The sequence below is a fragment of the Gopherus flavomarginatus genome, chromosome 8 (genome assembly GCF_025201925.1).
Source record: "Gopherus flavomarginatus isolate rGopFla2 chromosome 8, rGopFla2.mat.asm, whole genome shotgun sequence".
NCBI classification, from domain to species: Eukaryota; Metazoa; Chordata; order Testudines; family Testudinidae; genus Gopherus; species Gopherus flavomarginatus.
The window spans coordinates 66,035,399-66,052,554 of NC_066624.1; the positions used below are offsets into that span (position 1 = coordinate 66,035,399).

The 17,156-nt window shown below is 46.1% G+C and overlaps 1 protein-coding gene across 2 annotated transcripts in view; it reads right to left on the reverse strand.

Moving 5' to 3' along the window:
* NGEF (neuronal guanine nucleotide exchange factor) overlaps positions 1-14,959 on the reverse strand; it is a 127,186-nt gene extending 112,227 nt beyond the window's left edge. Inside the window, exon 1 of one of the 2 annotated variants that reach the window (XM_050965316.1) lies at positions 14,874-14,959. The gene's annotated coding sequence lies outside the window, so the exon portion shown is untranslated. The remainder of the gene's footprint in view (positions 1-14,873) is intronic. The other variant, XM_050965318.1, reaches the window with a different exon arrangement.
* Positions 14,960-17,156: the final 2,197 nt, after the last annotated feature.

Consider the following 17,156-nt stretch of genomic DNA (forward strand, 5'->3'; position numbering starts at 1 on the left):
CCCTTGCTTTCACACCAGGGGTTTTACCCAAAGTGCGGTGCGGCTGCAATTGTGCAGATTCCACTCACTCAGACCGCGGGGACAGGAACCCCTTGGTCAGCCGATCCCCAGACAGAGACGGCACCCAGACTCAAACACTCCACAAGAGGACAGATAGACACAGAGACAGGACAGTCCTCAGTCCGGACAAAATACAGAAATAATTACCTGACCAGATTCCTGATGTCAGATCCCGGGATCCCTACCAGAACAGAGTGGGAACCAACAGGTTCGATGGCGTAGACCTCACTGTGGCTGTGCGCCTTTCCGCTCTAGTGGGGGACCGCTTGGGCCAAACGCCCAGGTGCCGGCTGCCACGGTCATCCCACAAAAACAGTCAGGAATCACACAGCCCCAGTGAAGACGGTTGCCATCTCGGTGGAACCTCCAAATTGTCAAAGTTAGAATCAGGACTCACAATTTGTCAGACCACTCTGTTTATTAGCGCAGCGCTCCGCCAATAACATTCAGAATATGTGAGTGGCCATGCAAGACCCAAACAGTCTTATTTATACAGATAAAAGAGCGGGAATTAGACAAAGGGACAAAGAAAGCAAAACAGGAAAATTCACCTGGGGCACAGCATGCATATCCTATTTCCTTACTAACTGTTATCGATTTAAGGCTAATACTTCACCAATTGCCCTTAAACGGTGCAATTGTTCTATGTTAATGTCTGTATTCCTGACACCTGGTTGTAACATTCCAACATCTTTGCTTAAAGATACAGACAACATTTCTTTAATCCTTTCTATTTTCACAATATAATTCATTCTACTTTCACACCCAGTATGGCCGTTCTTATGTATTTGTTTATATTTTCAATGGAAACAGTCTGTGTGGACTTTTTGACCCTCAAACCTGAGGCAGCAGGAGTATTTCAGTGATGGTGGATCACTTCACTCCATTTGCTCAGGCATTTGTGTTATCCCATGAAAAATCAGTCATCCTAGGTAGTGGCAGCTACATTATAAGGGGATTTTATTTTTATATTCTATGACTGGTGATAACAATGGTGGGGAGCAGGTGGGAGTGCTAGTGTAAGCCAAGTGCTGGTAGCTGCCAGCCTTTTCACTGCTGTAATGTGTCTAGACCTGCTGTGAATGAATTCACCAGTTAGCCACAGTCTCCTGGGGAAATTCTAACTCCCTCCTTCCTTTGATACTCTTGCAAATCACAGAGCATGTTTCAGTGTCTGCAGATGGTGAGGACCTTGCCTCTGTCTCTCACCCAAAAGAAGTCACCTCCAAGATTATGGTCCCCCTAACACCATGCTGGACCATTAGTTTAGTACTGACACTGGGGGAAGAGTGCCCCTCCCAGTAACCACCGACACCACTTTCTGCTGGGACTCTGTTGTGTTGGAATTCTCCCGTTTCAAGTACTGCCCGTGACCAGCCTTGTTTAACTTTGGAGATCTCGTGAGATCGGACAGCGTGGCTGTCGATTCTCTGGCTTTTTTATACCCTTTGCTTGATCCCAGTGTAGACCAGTTGTCTTAACCTTTTGTGGTCTGGGAATGGAAGTAAGATGAGGCAGACTTTTGGGTAGAGGCAACTGCCTACCAGCCTAATCTTCCTTGTGGCATGGGAACTGCAGTCAGATGAGAAGTGTCTGGTTGCTGAAGGGTTTATTGCTTTATAAATACTTTTGTTCACTGTACTGAATAGGTCAGTTATACAAACATTTTTAATAAAAAGTACTTGATTCATCAAAATTGTACAGTTGTTGCAGACGAGTTTAGAAGAGTAGCAATTCTAGTTCATTGCTTAGAAACAGGTTAGTTTCCCCACCCCTCCACCCCCAGCCATGCCGTGCAGAGACTCCCTGATGTAGGAAATAACAAGCATTGCTGTAGTCTGATACTATAGATTTATTCTCTGCAGGACACTGTCATAGAGGATAAAGACCTCTTGTTACGCGGTCTGATGCGCATACCCAACGTGTACAGGCAAGAATATAGTAATCAAACCGATAAACATATAGCACATCGCAATCTCAAGCTTTTGGCCTGAAACTCAGCTTTTTGGGGATTTCTCATGCCCTCAGGACTGCCTCAAAAATCTCAGGTCTTCTAGTGGTGCAACTATGAAAGTGCCTTTGGAGGAATGGAGAGATGAGTTGTTTAAGGCAGGTTGCAAAAAAAGAAAACTCTTGAAAAATACCTTTGCCAAGAGGCATGTGCAGCAGTAATTTTTGCTGTAATATTTTAAAGCAGCCAGAGTTTATTTCCATTGGTTTCTGTAGAGTATTTTTAATTAATCTGGAATTCTGATATAATTAGGGCTTGTCTACACAGCGATTTAGTGCATGGCAAGCTTGTGTGTGCATCTACAGTGCTCCAGGCACTAACTGGCTGTGTGGGCATTGCTGCCATACACCAAAAGTTCCTTAGTGCACTGTGCTTTGATGTCAGAGCTCACTACGGAACTTCTAGTGCACAGTAGCAGGGTCCACAGAGCCAGGTAATGTGTGGCAGGCTCAAGCCCTGTAGATTCATACCCTGGCTTGCTGTGCACTAAATCACCAGGTAGAGAAGCCCTTATGTTTAACACAAAATGAATATAACAACTCTAAAATCAAAAGAAATAGTCAAAGACCCCGATTGTGCAAATACGTGTGTTTGCCTATGCTCACAAGTTGTCCCAATGACTTCAGAAGCCAGTGACAGAATGAGACTACACATATACATAAAGTTAAAGAATAGGGTACAAAACTTTCTTGCAGTGGGAGAGCTGAAAAGGGGGGTTAATGCAAGCCAGGAGGAGATGGTAAATGGATCAGCTAGGGTCTATTATGACCCGTTACAGAAAGGCTGGGCTTCCAGATAACGTGCTTTGAGAGCAATGAGAAGGCAGGTTCTACTGAAGACCCTGAGGGCTAGTCTACACTGGCAACACTAAAGCACTGCCATGGCAGCGCTTTAACATGGCTTGTGTGGTTGTGGTGCAGCGCTCTAAAAAAACCACCTCCACGAGGGGCGTAGCTACCAGCGCTGGGAGCACAGCAATTAGGTGGTGGGTCCTTCACTCCCTCTCTTCCTCCTTGGCGGCAGCTCAATTGGGTTTTTCTTTTTTCTCTCCCTCTCTTTTTTTTTGTTTTTTTATCCCGCCGTTTGGGGCGGCAAAAAAGCTGGAGCTGGCCCTGGCTGGGCTGTAGCAAGCCCCAAGGAATTTGTTTCAATGAACTCACGTGTACCTGGGAAGGGAAGGACTTTTTACAGCTGGCTAGGGAGCCAAATTACCCTGCCTGCAAGAGGGAAACTGAGACAACCACTATATCTCACGGGAAGAGGTGAGGCACCTGCCCACAGAGCCTAGGGACTAAATTCTGTTGACCAAACTCAGTCTTGTTAGAATAAGGACTGCAGGGTAGGGTGCATAGAAATTAGAGATGACAAGACATGTTAGGTCATCTAATCCAGCCTCCTGCTCAAGAAAATGCAGATTAAAGATCTGCTTTAAAAGTTCAAGAATGAAAAGAACTGGCTGAGGGGCTCTCTAACCCACTGATGATGATTTTAACAAATCTTGGAATGCATGGCAAGCTCCAAAGGCCTGGGGGGGAAAAGCTAATGTTGTGCCAATATTTTAAAAGAGTAAATGGGATGATGCGGGTAACTTTAAGGTAGCTAGTCTGACACTGATCCCAGGTGAAATCATGGAAAGGCTGATATGGGACATAATCATTTAAAAAAAAAATTGAAGTATAATAGTATAATAAATACTAATCAACATGGGTTGCTGGTTTTTTGAAAATAAGTGTTGTCAAATAAACTTAATATAATTTAAGAGATTGTTACAAGTTTGGTTGATAAAGATAACTGTTGACATAATAGGTAAGGTATTTGGTTTAGTCCTATATGACATCCTGATTTTAAAAAAAGCAATATATGAAATTAATATTAAATTGATTAAATACCGGTTACCTGATGGATCCCAAAAAGTAATTGTAAATGGGATGTCATGTGATAGGGGTGTTTCTAGTGGGAGTCCCATAGAGACGTGCCCTGATGCTATTCAATGTCTTTATCAATGATCTGGGGGGAAAAATGGCTGGTGGTAATTTCAGATGACATAAAAATTGAGGGAGTGGTAAATAATGATAGGAACAGGTCAATGGGGATCATTTTGTAAAGTGGGGCGCATTTGAACAACATGCATTTTAATACAGCCAAGTGCAAAGTCATATATCTAGGAACAAAGAATGTAAGTCACATTATGAGGTAGGGGACTCACTCTCTCATGGAATGCAGTGACACTGTGAAGGACCTATGGGGTCATAGTAGATAACCAGTTGAGTGTAAGTTCCCAGTGCAAAGGTGTAGCTAAGAAAACCAATGTGATCCTTGCATGTACAAGGTGTAGGAAGGTGGTATTCCCTTTGTATACGGTATTAGTGAGTCTCTTACTGGAATACTATGTCAAATTCCAGGGGACAGAGTTCACAAAGGATGTTGACAGAGCTACAGGAATGATTTGAGGTTTGGAAAACACTGCCTTATTGTCAGAGACTTAAGAAACTGAAACTATTCAGTTCAGTTTATCCAAGAGAAGGTTAAGAAGTAACTTGATCTCGATCTACAAGTAACTGCATGAGTAAGGTTTCTAATAGTAGATAGCTAGCTCTTTAGCTAACAGAAAAGGGCATAATGAGATCCAGTGGTTGGAAGATGAAGCTAGACAAATCCAGACCAGACATAAGGTGCAAATTTTTAACTGTGAAGTTACTTAGCCATTGGAATAAGTTACCTAGGGCCATAGCGAATTCTCTGTCACTTGAAACCTTTAAATCAATACTGAACATCTTTCTAAAAGAAATGGTGTAGCTCAATTAGAAATTATGGGTTTAATGCACAAATTATTGGGTGAGGTTCTGTGGCCTTTGTTATGCCGTGGGTTAGACTAGAAGATGATCATTATGGTCCCTTCTGGCGTTAAAAATCTACTAATTTGCTTTTTAAAAGTATTAGCCGCTTAGCAGTGGCTTCATCTGGAAGGTTTTACCCGTCTGAAAGCAATGAGTCTCCTGTTCTATCTGAAAATGTAAAACACAAACATAACAACCATGCCTTGTGCATTTCTGTCATTCTAAAAATAAACAAAATAAACCAGATGAGGCCATTTTTAGGACAATATTTTGACCTAACAACCTTTCAGAGAGTGTGGAGCTTTTTTTTTTAGCATGATCTGAATGTACAAACAAATGCACATTTGCTGTACCCTCTCAGCTTCTTTTTCAATGGTTTTACTTATTTTATAACTCTGGTACTTGCACCTGAAAGCAAATCTCACCCCTTCTTTACAGCCTTCATTTAGTAACCATTGATTTCCTCCCTCATGTTTCACAGAGGTCAAGCTAATACAGCTCATTCTGTAAAGTGTCTACTTGATGCGCCCCCTAGGGAGGCTAAGACTGCTTGGCAAATATGGGTCACAATCAGGCTGCACCCTCCCTCGTTTAGCTGCAGCTCTTACTCATATGGGCCCCGATCCTTTAAAAAGTTCCACGTGCAGGTGAGCCCCTACTGAAGTCACCTGAGCAGAGTCCCACTGCAGGAGTCTAAGCTGAAAGGTAGCCCAAGATTTGCTAGATAGTTGCTGCTGCAGAAGGGAACATGTTGCTCTTTGTGATTTTATAGAAAGATATTTGTGTTTATGTGGAATACACAACAGTGTGGTACGTAACAGTTTTATTGGAACGATTTTTGGGCTGGTGCATTATTTACAGGAGGCAAAGCCTTTAATAGGTTGTGCAGCTCACTGCAAACTAGTGCTAATAAAGCCTTTTTATCTTGCCCCACTATTCTGTGTGTGCCACGTAATGGAACAGAGAATCCATTTCAGAAACACTTTAGAGATTTACAAAAATGTTTTGGGATTGGCACCATTTTATGCATTCTGTAAAGCCATATCCTGAAGTCACCATGAGACCAACTATACACAGCTTGGAGGGGGAGAGAGTAAAACTCATTTGTTGAAAGCCCTTCTAAAAATGACCTAAAATGGATTCTCTAGTTATAAAAATGTCTTAACTTTAAAGTCTGGTCTCTCAGGATCTTTTAGGGCTAGAAGCAAGTGGTGTGTGTGTGTGTGTGTGTGTGTGTGTGTGTGTGTGTGTGTGTGTGTGTACACTCGTACAGCTATACACACACCCCTCTGAGATATAGCTCACATAAAAAGTGTCTCCATAATTTTATCTATAGATGCAGCCTCTGCCAGCATGGGGGCTTCAGGGCACAGAGAGCAGCACAGTGGCAGCTGCCTGCCTTGGCAGTGACTGCGGGACACCCCCAGCCTGTGGGGGCTAGACCAGGGCCTTGACTGGCGTGCTCAGTTGACCCAAGTGGCCTGGCCCCTGTGAACCGAGGCAGAGAGACTGACAGCATGAGCAGGGAAAGAGGCTGGTTGTTGCTCCCCACAACATCTGGAGGAGCAGGTGTTCTGACTCTCCCAGTCAGAGAGCCCGGAGCCCCACATTGATCATTGCACAACCAAGAGTCAAGCCCAAAGAGCTGTGGCACACATGGGGGCTGAAAACAAGCAGCGCCCATAACCTCTTTCTCCTTCTCCTCCCCCGGCCCCTGCCATAGCCTGAGCCAGGAGCCAGCCAGGGCTGGACACCATCCATCCGCAAGCAGAGCAATCAGCTGCACAGAGGAGGATACCAACCCTATATGCTGAGCTCCAGTCCCACTGGCCTGATTAGGCCTGTGGGGGACTCTGGGGTGGTGTGCAGGTTTTCTTATGACATTGACTTAGTTGTGGGTCGTCAGATGTTACGAGACGGGACGGGACCTCATTTAGTGATCATCCCTGAAAGCTTTGCCTGTTCCCCACCCCTCTGTTTAATTTACCCCTCTCCTGCCTCACTCAAACTTCCTCCCAGAACCTACACCCCAACCCCTTTCCCCAGCCGAGAACCTGCACCCCAAACCCCCTTCTGCACTCAAACTCCCTCCCAGAGCCTGCATCCCACACCCTCTCCTGCACTCCAACCCCCTGCCCCATCCCACAGCCGACATCCTGCACCCAAACTCCTTCCCAGAGCCCAACCCCTCACCCCTTCTGCACCCAAACTCCCTCCCAGAGTCTGCACCCCGTACTCTCTCCTGCACCCAACCTCCTGCCCCAGCCCAGAGCCCACACTCTGCACCCAAATTCCCTCCCAGAGCCCAACCCCTCACTCCTGCACCCAAACCCCGTCTTGCACCCAAACTCCTTCCCAGAGCCTGACCCTGCACCCCTCCTGCCCCCACCCAGAGCCAGCACCCTGCACCCAAACTCTCTCCAAGAGCCCAACCCCTCACCCCTCCTGCACCCAAACTCTCTCCTACAGCCTGCACCCCACACCTCCTGCACCCCAATTCCCTGCTCCACCTCAGAACCCACACCCTGCACCCAAACTCCCTCCCAGAGCCTTAGGCAGGTGGTGGGGGGTGGGACTTGTATCCATTCTGGACACCACCAAAAATTATACAAACCTGCCACTCTTGCTAACCACCCCTAGGTGCCCTAACAAAGGGGGATCCATAGATAATTATAGGGGTAGTTGCGGCAACTCCTATATTGGCTAGTTATATATATATACAGAATGTGTGTGTGTGTATATAACAGTAAATAACTGTCTATTTCAGGGTGGCCAGACTTGCAGGCCCTCCAAGCTGCATGCGACAATCGTCAGAAGTTCAGGAGGCAGGGCACACCTGCTGGGGCTCAGGGCTTCAGCCCCTGGGAAGTGCCTGATGGACTCTGGACTTCAGCCAGAAGCCCTGAGACCCCCCTCCCCACTGTGCAGAAGCCCCTACTCCACCACCGCGGTGCAAGGCAGAGGTCCCGAGCTCCCCACACCCCAGTTTGGTAGGTGGAGAATGGGGAGGACGGGGGCAGTGAGGCACCATGAGCTACACTTTAATGGTAGAAGAGTTGAATGTGGCTCGCGAGCCACACTTGGCCGCCCGCGATGTATTTCTTGCCAGCAGAATGGCTTATCTTTTATTTTTGTTTATACTTTGTTTCTTGATTCTTTATATGGCAAAAACAAAGACTGAAATTGCATATTGAGCTCATAATACGGCTTATAAACATAGTCAGCGCTTCAAAGACACATCTGTGAATTTCCCAGGTCTCCAATCCTGTCCAAGGGAAATTTATGCTTCATCCCCTGGGTCTCACTGAATGGAAGTAGCTGAGAGCTCTCTCTTACATGAAAGCATTTACCCGGTGGGGCCATGACATATACACTGCGACTGCGTAGGGAGAGTCAGCCTAATTCTTAAAGTATATTGAGAAGCATGAGTGGAAATCTACAGGCCTTTCTAGTTTTCATTATAACACCTTACAATTAATTAACAAAAGCCTGACCTTATTTTATTCATTTCCTTAAATTAGTGCACATGTCATAGTAAAAGTTCATTCCTGGGTTGGGCGTTTCTGTGAAATCCTGTGCAAACCCTGTCGTGCTCCCTCCTGCCCTGTTGCCTTACCTCTGCATATTGACAACTTCCTAACTACTTTCTGCCTCTCAGTCACCCCCTTCTCTTTCTGCCTCCTGCTTTTTGCCTCTGGTGCTGCCCACCTCCACTTAGAAGCCGCTAGAGAAAGCAGGATGCAAGGCCCCCTGCTCTTCCTTGGGCAGAGGGATGATGGTGTTAACGTAGCTGTGAGAAGTCAATTGGTGATCGGTTTCAGTTGCTGTTGGTAGTGAATGCACATGGGCAGGAGCAGTGTTATAATGTAATAAATAGGCTGTAGTGCTATAGCTGGCCAGCGGGATATGTGTGTGCAGGGCCCCCAAGTGTGAATGCACTGGTAACACAGGCATCAGAGCACAACTGGTACCATATGCTGGTGATATACAAAAGGGTAGGTGATACTTCACTGTTTCTGGGAAGAGCAACACCCACGACCTCAACGCTTGAAAGGTTCTTCCCCATAACAGTCCACATGGCGTAGTTAACCACAGAGAGCAGAAACAGCAAGTCAGCATTACACATTCCAAAGCAATACTGCATACAACAGGCCCCCTTGGCCTGCACAGGGTGACTCATGTGGGTAGAGATAAATTAGCAGGGATGCTTGCATGGGTGTAGCCTACTCCAGAGCTGTCAGTCTGGTACCTTTCATGAGCACTAAAGACACATGCACACAAAACAGGTCAGCAAGAGAATTGCATCAATTAATGCCAGCATGGGCTTAGATTTCTATGGGTCTGTGGTGCCTGGGCACCATATTCCTGGTGCCTAGGCACCACGGGCCTCGGGCCTGCCTTCCACCCCCAGGCGCGCCCCCATCCCCTGAGCCATTTAAAATGGCCCAGGGCCCCCACTCACCTCCAGCTGTGCAGCAGAGCTGAGTGGCTTCCTGCCTGCTCGCTCCACATGGCTGCCGGCCCCTCTCTGCTGCCCCTGGGCAGGGTGGGTCTGTGTCCCATCCAAGCGCCCCTGCAGCCAATAGGAAACTGCGGGGGCAGTGCCTGGGGGTAGCACCACATGGAGCCCCCCTGGCCCGTCTTACCTAGGAGCCCCAGGTAAGTGCTGCACCCCCCTCACCCCCTCCCAGAGTGTGCACTCCCACACCCACTCCAGCCCCAGACTTCCTTCCCAGATCCTGCACCCTCACCCCTTTCCCACACCCTCTTCCTGCACCCAAACTCTGTCCCAGAGACTTAGGCAGGTGGAGGGTGGAGTTTGGGGGGGGCAGAGTTGGGGGAGTGGGCTCTGGGCATTCTGGACACCATCAAAATTTCTACAAACATGCTGCCCCTATATACCAGGATTGAATGTAGCCCAATGCTTTTACAAGATTAGCCCACCATAGCAGTAATAGCAATCCAGATCTCCCTGACATTCAAAACTGGGTTTTGAATGTCAGGGAGATCTGGATTGCTATTACTGCTAGATCCAATAGGATACTTGGTGTCTCTCCTAGCACCTTTTCTGCCAGTCTGTTCACCTGCATACTCCACTCAGTGACCGCAGAATTCTCCAGCTCTGTCTACACTTAAAACTTAGGCTGACATAGCTACAGCGCTCAGGGATGTGAAAAATCCATGCCCCTGAGCCCCATAGCTTTGCCTACACAAATCCTGGGTTAGATGCAGCTAGATCACCAGAAGAATGCAGGGACAGAAGAACTTCTGTTCTGTCACTGCAGGGTGCATCTGTGCTATGGGATTATGCCATAGCTATGCCACTGTGGTTCCCATAGTGTAGACATGGCCTCAGTTACTCAGTGCTTGATCAACCGTAGCTCTCTTCTTTCCCTGCTACAGTCTGGATAGTTTCCAGTACCACTTCCAGTGAGTTCTTATTCCTCTGTAGCTGAAATAACCTTCAGTGCTTGTTTTTTCTATAATGAGTGTCTCACATGTAACCAGGGCAAATCTAGAAATAGAAATGGGCACAGCTATAATTTTCTTCCTGGGCACTGCAAGTGCTGTCTGTCCCAAGGGCAATAGGCCCAACTGCCTACTATGTAGCCTGGTTTTAAAACCGCCAAACCAGACGCATCTCCTACTGCCATGTTTTCATGGACCCTGACAAGCCAGCCTGCCATTAACTCTCAAGTCTCATGTCTTTGTTCCTGATTAAAACCCAGGTCACTTCATCATGGCCCAGAGCTGTCGCTTCTAAATCAGTCACCTTTGACTCTTGAAGGCTGAAACATTTATGGGCAAAGTCTAAGCTGTGTAGTGTGGTTTTTTTCCATGAACTGTAGGATTGCTTCTGGCAATAAACTATATGGGGTCGGCATGAAAAGGAACCAGGACTATAGCGCCCTGTGTAGGACTATTTTTTTTTTAATCACACTCTCGTCCCACCCTGCAATTCCCATTCCCACCCACTCCCACGTTGTTTCTTGCATTTTTGTCCTGCTCTCACCTGCAAAAACCTTAGATCCCGCAAATCCCACAAGAGAGACAGATTCTCTTCCCCCCCCACCCTCTCCTACCGCCCCAAAAAGCCACTAATTGAAGTATTAAAACCTTTTATTTAAAAAAAAAACAGCTTTACATTGCTGAAATTCTATTTATGACAAACTGATGAGAGATTAATGTTTTGGTGGGCAATTACCACTGTTTTTTTTTTTTTTTTGTCCACCCCATCCTGCCCACAACAAAGTATATTTTACCCACTACCGCTATTATGGCAGTGGGTCCCATGGGAGCCCAGTCCCGCTGCAGGGCTCTGCCATACTGCTCACTTCCTAATGGAGTTTTATAAATCTCTCCTTACTTGTCACTGCAGCTTGTGCTTTCTCCACATCAAAGAACTGTCATGAGAGCCAGACTCTTCTTTAGGCAATCTCCTTCCTGCCAAGCCCAACAGTCAGATGAAGGGCTAGATTGTGTGATTAGGGAAAAGAGAAGGAGGAGGCAGGGCCAAGTGCAAACTTGTGCAAAAGGCCTGAAGATCAATCTTGTACTATCTTTCTGGCTGGCCCAGTGTGCGTGCCAGGCTGCTTTGGGACAGCGAGTTCAGCCTGACATGCAACCAGCCCTCCGTGGGGGTGACATGGCACCACCCCCCTAAATAGGGTTGGGGGGGTCAGTCACCAGAACCTACCTCAAGGGGCTAACTCATAAGATTGGATGCTACCCTACGATCATCTGGTATCCTGTGCACATGCACTTCCCCTCACTCCCAGACATGGGCTTAAAACCAGAGCTGTATAGTGACAGGCAGGAGAATTTCTCCCTTCCAAGTGTAATAGTCTAAAGTAAATTTGACTTGACATGTATGTGTCAACGTTTAGCCTGTACCTTATCAGAAGGCTACTTTTATTATTGACTCAGAGCACAACACTGGTCCGTAGTAGCCTGACAAATAAAAAGACAGCACAGTCAAACCCTCCTTCGCCAGCCTGTCATCCCGTGTCCTGTCCAAGTGTATTGAAGAGTGACGGCTCACCAGCCTGCTCCATTGCTTAATGAGGCTAGCAGGGGACTTTGCTTGCTAGCATTGACAGTGCAAGCAGACATGGTTGAAATGGAACTGGAGCAAAGCATTAATTTGACAGATTGTGCCATGAATAGTTGGCTGATGTGTCCTAGGTTCAAACCTTTTCCACTGACAGCAGCATGACATGAAGCTGACTCCACGGCTTTCTCCCTTCCACTTAATTTTTTTTTATCCTCCAGCTTAATACTGTAGCAGTAATGGCCTCTGCGTGTAGAGGATGGCACAGGGCTCTTCTAACAACTTCCCTAATGCCTTGTTTTAGGAAGTGAGTGGGTGAACCATGCAATGCTAGGATGACCCTAGAGAGTCTCGTTTCAAGCAATGGACTGGGAGGCAAGCGATCTGAGTTCAGTTCCCAGCTCTTTTAGACTCCCTGTGGAACCTTGGGCAAGTCAGTTAATCTTCCTGGACCTCAGTAATGGACCCTTATTTTTTCCCACCCTTTGTCTCGTCTATTTAGATTGTTAGCTGTTGAGGGACGGTCTTCTGCTATGTGTATGCACAGCACATAACTTGACAGGGTCCCAATCTGGGCTGGAGCAAGGATTAGATCTCTGTGCACTTCACACAATGCATGTCGCCAGGTCCTTTCGATGGAATTCTAGCTCTTTGCTGTTTTTGTTGGTCTCCAAGACTTTTACACTGGGCTAGTTGCAGAATGTTCTTAGGGCTTGTCTATAAGAACACAGTCCCTGGTAAGCTGAGTTGTGAATCTATCCTGTGCTAGCCTGCTGTGCACTAACTAGCCATGTGGCCCCTGCTGCGGTGCATTACAAGCTCTGCAGTGCACTTTGATCCACTCTGATTTGAACTGGGAGTAGATTAAAGCAGCCCGGGGAACGTTTAGTGCACGGCAGCAGGGCCCACACGGACGTTTAGTGTGCTGCAAGCGAGTGCAGGGTGGATTGACGCCCCAGCCTGCTGCACACTAAGTGTTTGTACAGATAAGCTCTTGGAGCACGACCTTGATTCTGGAATTTGCTTCCCTATTGGACAGGCAAAGCCCAAGTTTGTTGATCTTCTGGGTGCACTCCTAGGCCTATTTGTACTCGTGCATTTCCTTGGTGGATGGCTTCGGTGGGGGGGAATTTCTTCTATGGGCTGAGTCCAGTTTTGTTTTTTACTGGCTCCTGTCAATTTGTGTTACTTCAGGCCTCAGAGAGCCATTGCCTTGTGAAAAGATTAGAGCCACTCAGAAGTCTGAAATCATTGCGGCTCGGAACCACTGTAATACACACGATGGGTAACAACTGCTTATAGAAATTTTTGAATAAGTTATTTCAAAATGTAAATTTTCAGTACAGAACTGCTGGAGCCAGGTAACTCTGTGAAAGTTAATGGCGGTTGTATAGCTAATCCCTTCACCCAGCACTGAAAATGTCCCTCTAACCATGGCAGAGGATAACAAGATGCGTATTCTGTGTATCTCTGGGCAGGACTTTTCTGCTCACTGACAATATTGTTCTATTGTTCTACACATGCTCCTACATTTACATTCAATTGTAACTGGACTTATCAATACTTCTGAGTCTGGAGAAAATCAGAACTGACATGAACCTTCACCCATCTCTCAAAGTAAACCTGAACAAACCTGGGCTTTTTGCAAGTTCAAAAGTGTTAGGCTACCGTCATTGTTTAATCTTTTTTTCATTTTAATGCCATTTCCTGCTTTCAGTCAGGACTGGAAGTGCCAGTCTAGAAGATAATAGATCATAGCGCCTCTGACACAGCTGAGCCCATCAATAGATTGAAATCTCAGGAGAAAGCTTGTTCTTATGAGATTTTGAGCCCCCATGGGCTTTGCATTTTAAACAAAACAGACAAACAAACAAAACTTCACTGATGGGAAAGAGTAGATTAAATCAGCAGTTCTCAAACAGTGGGTCGTGATCCAGTTTTAATGGTGTCACCAGGACTGGTATTAGACTTGCTGGGGCCCGGGGCCAAAGCCTGAGTCCCACTGCCTGGGGCCAAAGCCAAAGCCCACGGGCTTCAGCCCTGGGGGGTGGGGCTTGGGCTTCAGCTTCAGCCCTGTGTGGCAGGGCTCAGGTTACAGGTGCCCCTGCCAGGGGCTGAAACCCTTGGGCTTCAACATTGGTCCTCCCGCCTGGGGCAGTGGGGCTCAGGCAGGCTCAGGCTTTTGTTCCCCCACCCCCCCTCCTCCAGGGTCGTGAAGTAATTTTTATTGTCAGAAGGTGGTCCTGCTGCGATGATGTTTGAGAACCGCTGGATTACTGTATTGTATGCTGAACAGTTTTGCAAGGATTTTGCTGTTGAACTACTGGCAGTCTAATGAGAAAGCTTATTCTGGTGATAATAGAAGGAAAATAGTTTTTTAGTGAGAGATTGCAGACGAATAACTGTCAGGAACAGAATCACAACCTGTGTCATGGGCCTGGAAGAAGGGATGTCGTTTGGGTGGGTGGTGCCTGGAATATTTGTTGTTTAGATCTTTACATTTTCTCTTCTAAATTGTTAATGCCTGTTTTGTGCAAAGGATCCCCCAGCAGAGTAAGTGATGCTCTGCGTGACCTGTTTGTGCCAGCTGTTCTGTGCCAATGGTGTGTGTCCTTCCTCTCTGTCCACTAGCATTCCAACAGTATAAGCTACACACAGTGGCACCCTGTCTGTGCCAGTTGGGACTCCTCATTTATGTCCTTGTTTGTTGGCTGAAATTCCTTTCTCACAATTGTGCCCTGTCAACATCATCAATCACCCCTCACCCCCTCACCAGAATTTCACTCACCTGCTAATGAGAATCTGTCGTGGCTGGTTCATTCTCTCCATATGGTCATTTACCATCCATTTACCGGTGGATGTATATCCACTGACTCTGTACTATATTCCCAAAGATTTTTTTAAAAGTACATACAGCAAACATCTGATTCTTGGAGTGGGAGATCCCTGCTGGCAATATCTACGACCTTCAGCCCCAGCGCTTTCTGTAACCAACCACTGCATGTTGGAAAGCAAAAGTTTTCCCTAGGACTTTGTTTACTTTAGTTTCCAGAGTCACTGCAAACATAATTTAAAGCAACAGTTCTCCCTTTATTCAGATAAGTCAGTGCAAACACACATCAAACGTCCTTCATGCTGTCTGGGTTGAAGGTTTAACTACAATGCATGAGTAACATGCCAATAGAAATCTTTAATAACTGAGTGAAGATCTAAACATTTGGAGGATGTGCAAGAACTGCAAACTCAAATGCGTGGAAACAATAAATGGTATCTGTTTACATCTGGTAGGGCAAACGGGCTTAGTCATTGCTATTGCTTTTCTAATGGCTGTAAATAATGCAATCTGATTGCTAAATTTTATGGTTATTTTTTAATTCTTGTTGTCTTTTAATTCCTTTTGTGTAGGTAGCTAGGCATTGATATGTATGAAGCAGAGCCAGTCTATTTTTGTGCCTTTTGAATCTATTAATCAAAATCCCCTTTACAAAATGTTCTATACAAAAAATATTTTGAGTTCTATGTAGGATTTGTACCTACATTTCTGTTGTCCCTAATCAGACTAATGGTCTCTGGTGATGGTGGCTTAGGCATGATGTTTCAGAATTCCTCTGGACAGTTGTGCAGTATCTAGGAAAGAGATGGTTTTTTCCTGCCCCCTGAATAGATCAGTGGATAACTTGAAGTATGCAGTTTTAATATTTCTTTCTGTAAAACCCAATACATCTCTACTGAAGTCAGTGCAAACCTTTCCATTGGTTTTATGGGAGTTGGATCAGGCCTTTAGCATAGTGCCATAGAAATGTAGGACTGAAAGGGGTCTCCACACTGAGGCAGGACTAAGGGCTAGTCTACACTGGCAATGCTAAAGTGCTGCCGTGGCAGTGCTTTAACATGGCTTGTGTGGTTGCGGAGCAGTGCTGGGAGAGAGCTCTCCTAGTGCTCTAAAAAAACCACCTCCATGAGGGGCGTAGCTACCGGCGCTGGGAGCGCTGGTGCACTGTCTACACTGGCACTTTACAGCACTGAAACTTGCAGTGCTCGGGGGAGTGTTTTTTCACACCCCTGAGCGAGAAGCTTGCAGCACTGTAAATTGCCAGTGTAGACAAGCCCTTAGTATTATCTCTCTAGACCAGTGTTGCTCAACCTTTTTGATACCAGGGACTGGCTTGCTGCCTTTCTAAACTGTGTCAGGGAGGTCTCAGGGACCGATCATTGAGAAACCCTGATCTAGACCTTCCCTGACAAATATTTGTCTGACCTGTTCTTAAAAACCTCCAATGACAGAGATTCCACAACCTTCTAGGTAATTTTGTTCCAGTGCTTAACTACTCCTACAATTAGGAATATTTTCCTCAAATCTAACCTAAATCCCCCTTGTTGCAATTTGAGCCCATGACTTCTTGCCCTGTACAACTATACCATAAATGTTTGTTGGTCATAAAATTATCCAATCTCTCTTAAGATCTGGCTCCTGTATTCTGGAATCTGGTCTCCTGCCTCACTGACTTCCACACGTTAAGGCAATGGACCATACACTCAGTTGGGTCAATTGGTGCTGCTCCACTGAAGCAATTGAAACTATGCCGATATACTTAAAGTGAGGATCCAGCCCTGGGGGTGCAGTGCAATCAGCAGTCTGTTCCAAGATTGTTAATCTAAGCCGAGATTTAAATGGATCTTGTGTGGAGATTGGGGGCTGGACAGGCTGGGTTTCTGGGTCTGTGAGCTAGTGTTTGTGGGTGTCCAGCAGTTTCAATGAAGACTTCACCGGAATCATGATTCGTCTCCATCATGAGACATACTACAGCATGAAGCTGGATAGTCTTTATTTCTTTAAACCTACTTGCCATTAGCTGCATTCAACGTCTCCTTGCTGTAGTAGTATGGAGCAGCGTAAAGATGATCTGGTTTTGTTCTACCCTTCAGGATCTAAAAATCTCTCAGTTGACTCCTCTATGATTCTTCCCCTTATAAGACTAAATAAATCCTGAGTTTACAATTTCTCCATGTATGCAAACCTCATTATATCTCTATATCCTTGGCCTTCTCTGGGCCTTGCCAATCTCACTGGTTTTTAAATATATAATTATTTTCCCCTCAGATCAATACAGCAAAACGAATACATGGTGCAATGTATAACACAAAATGTTAGCGGTACATATAAGGGATTCCATGAACATAGCTAGGCTGAGCAGGA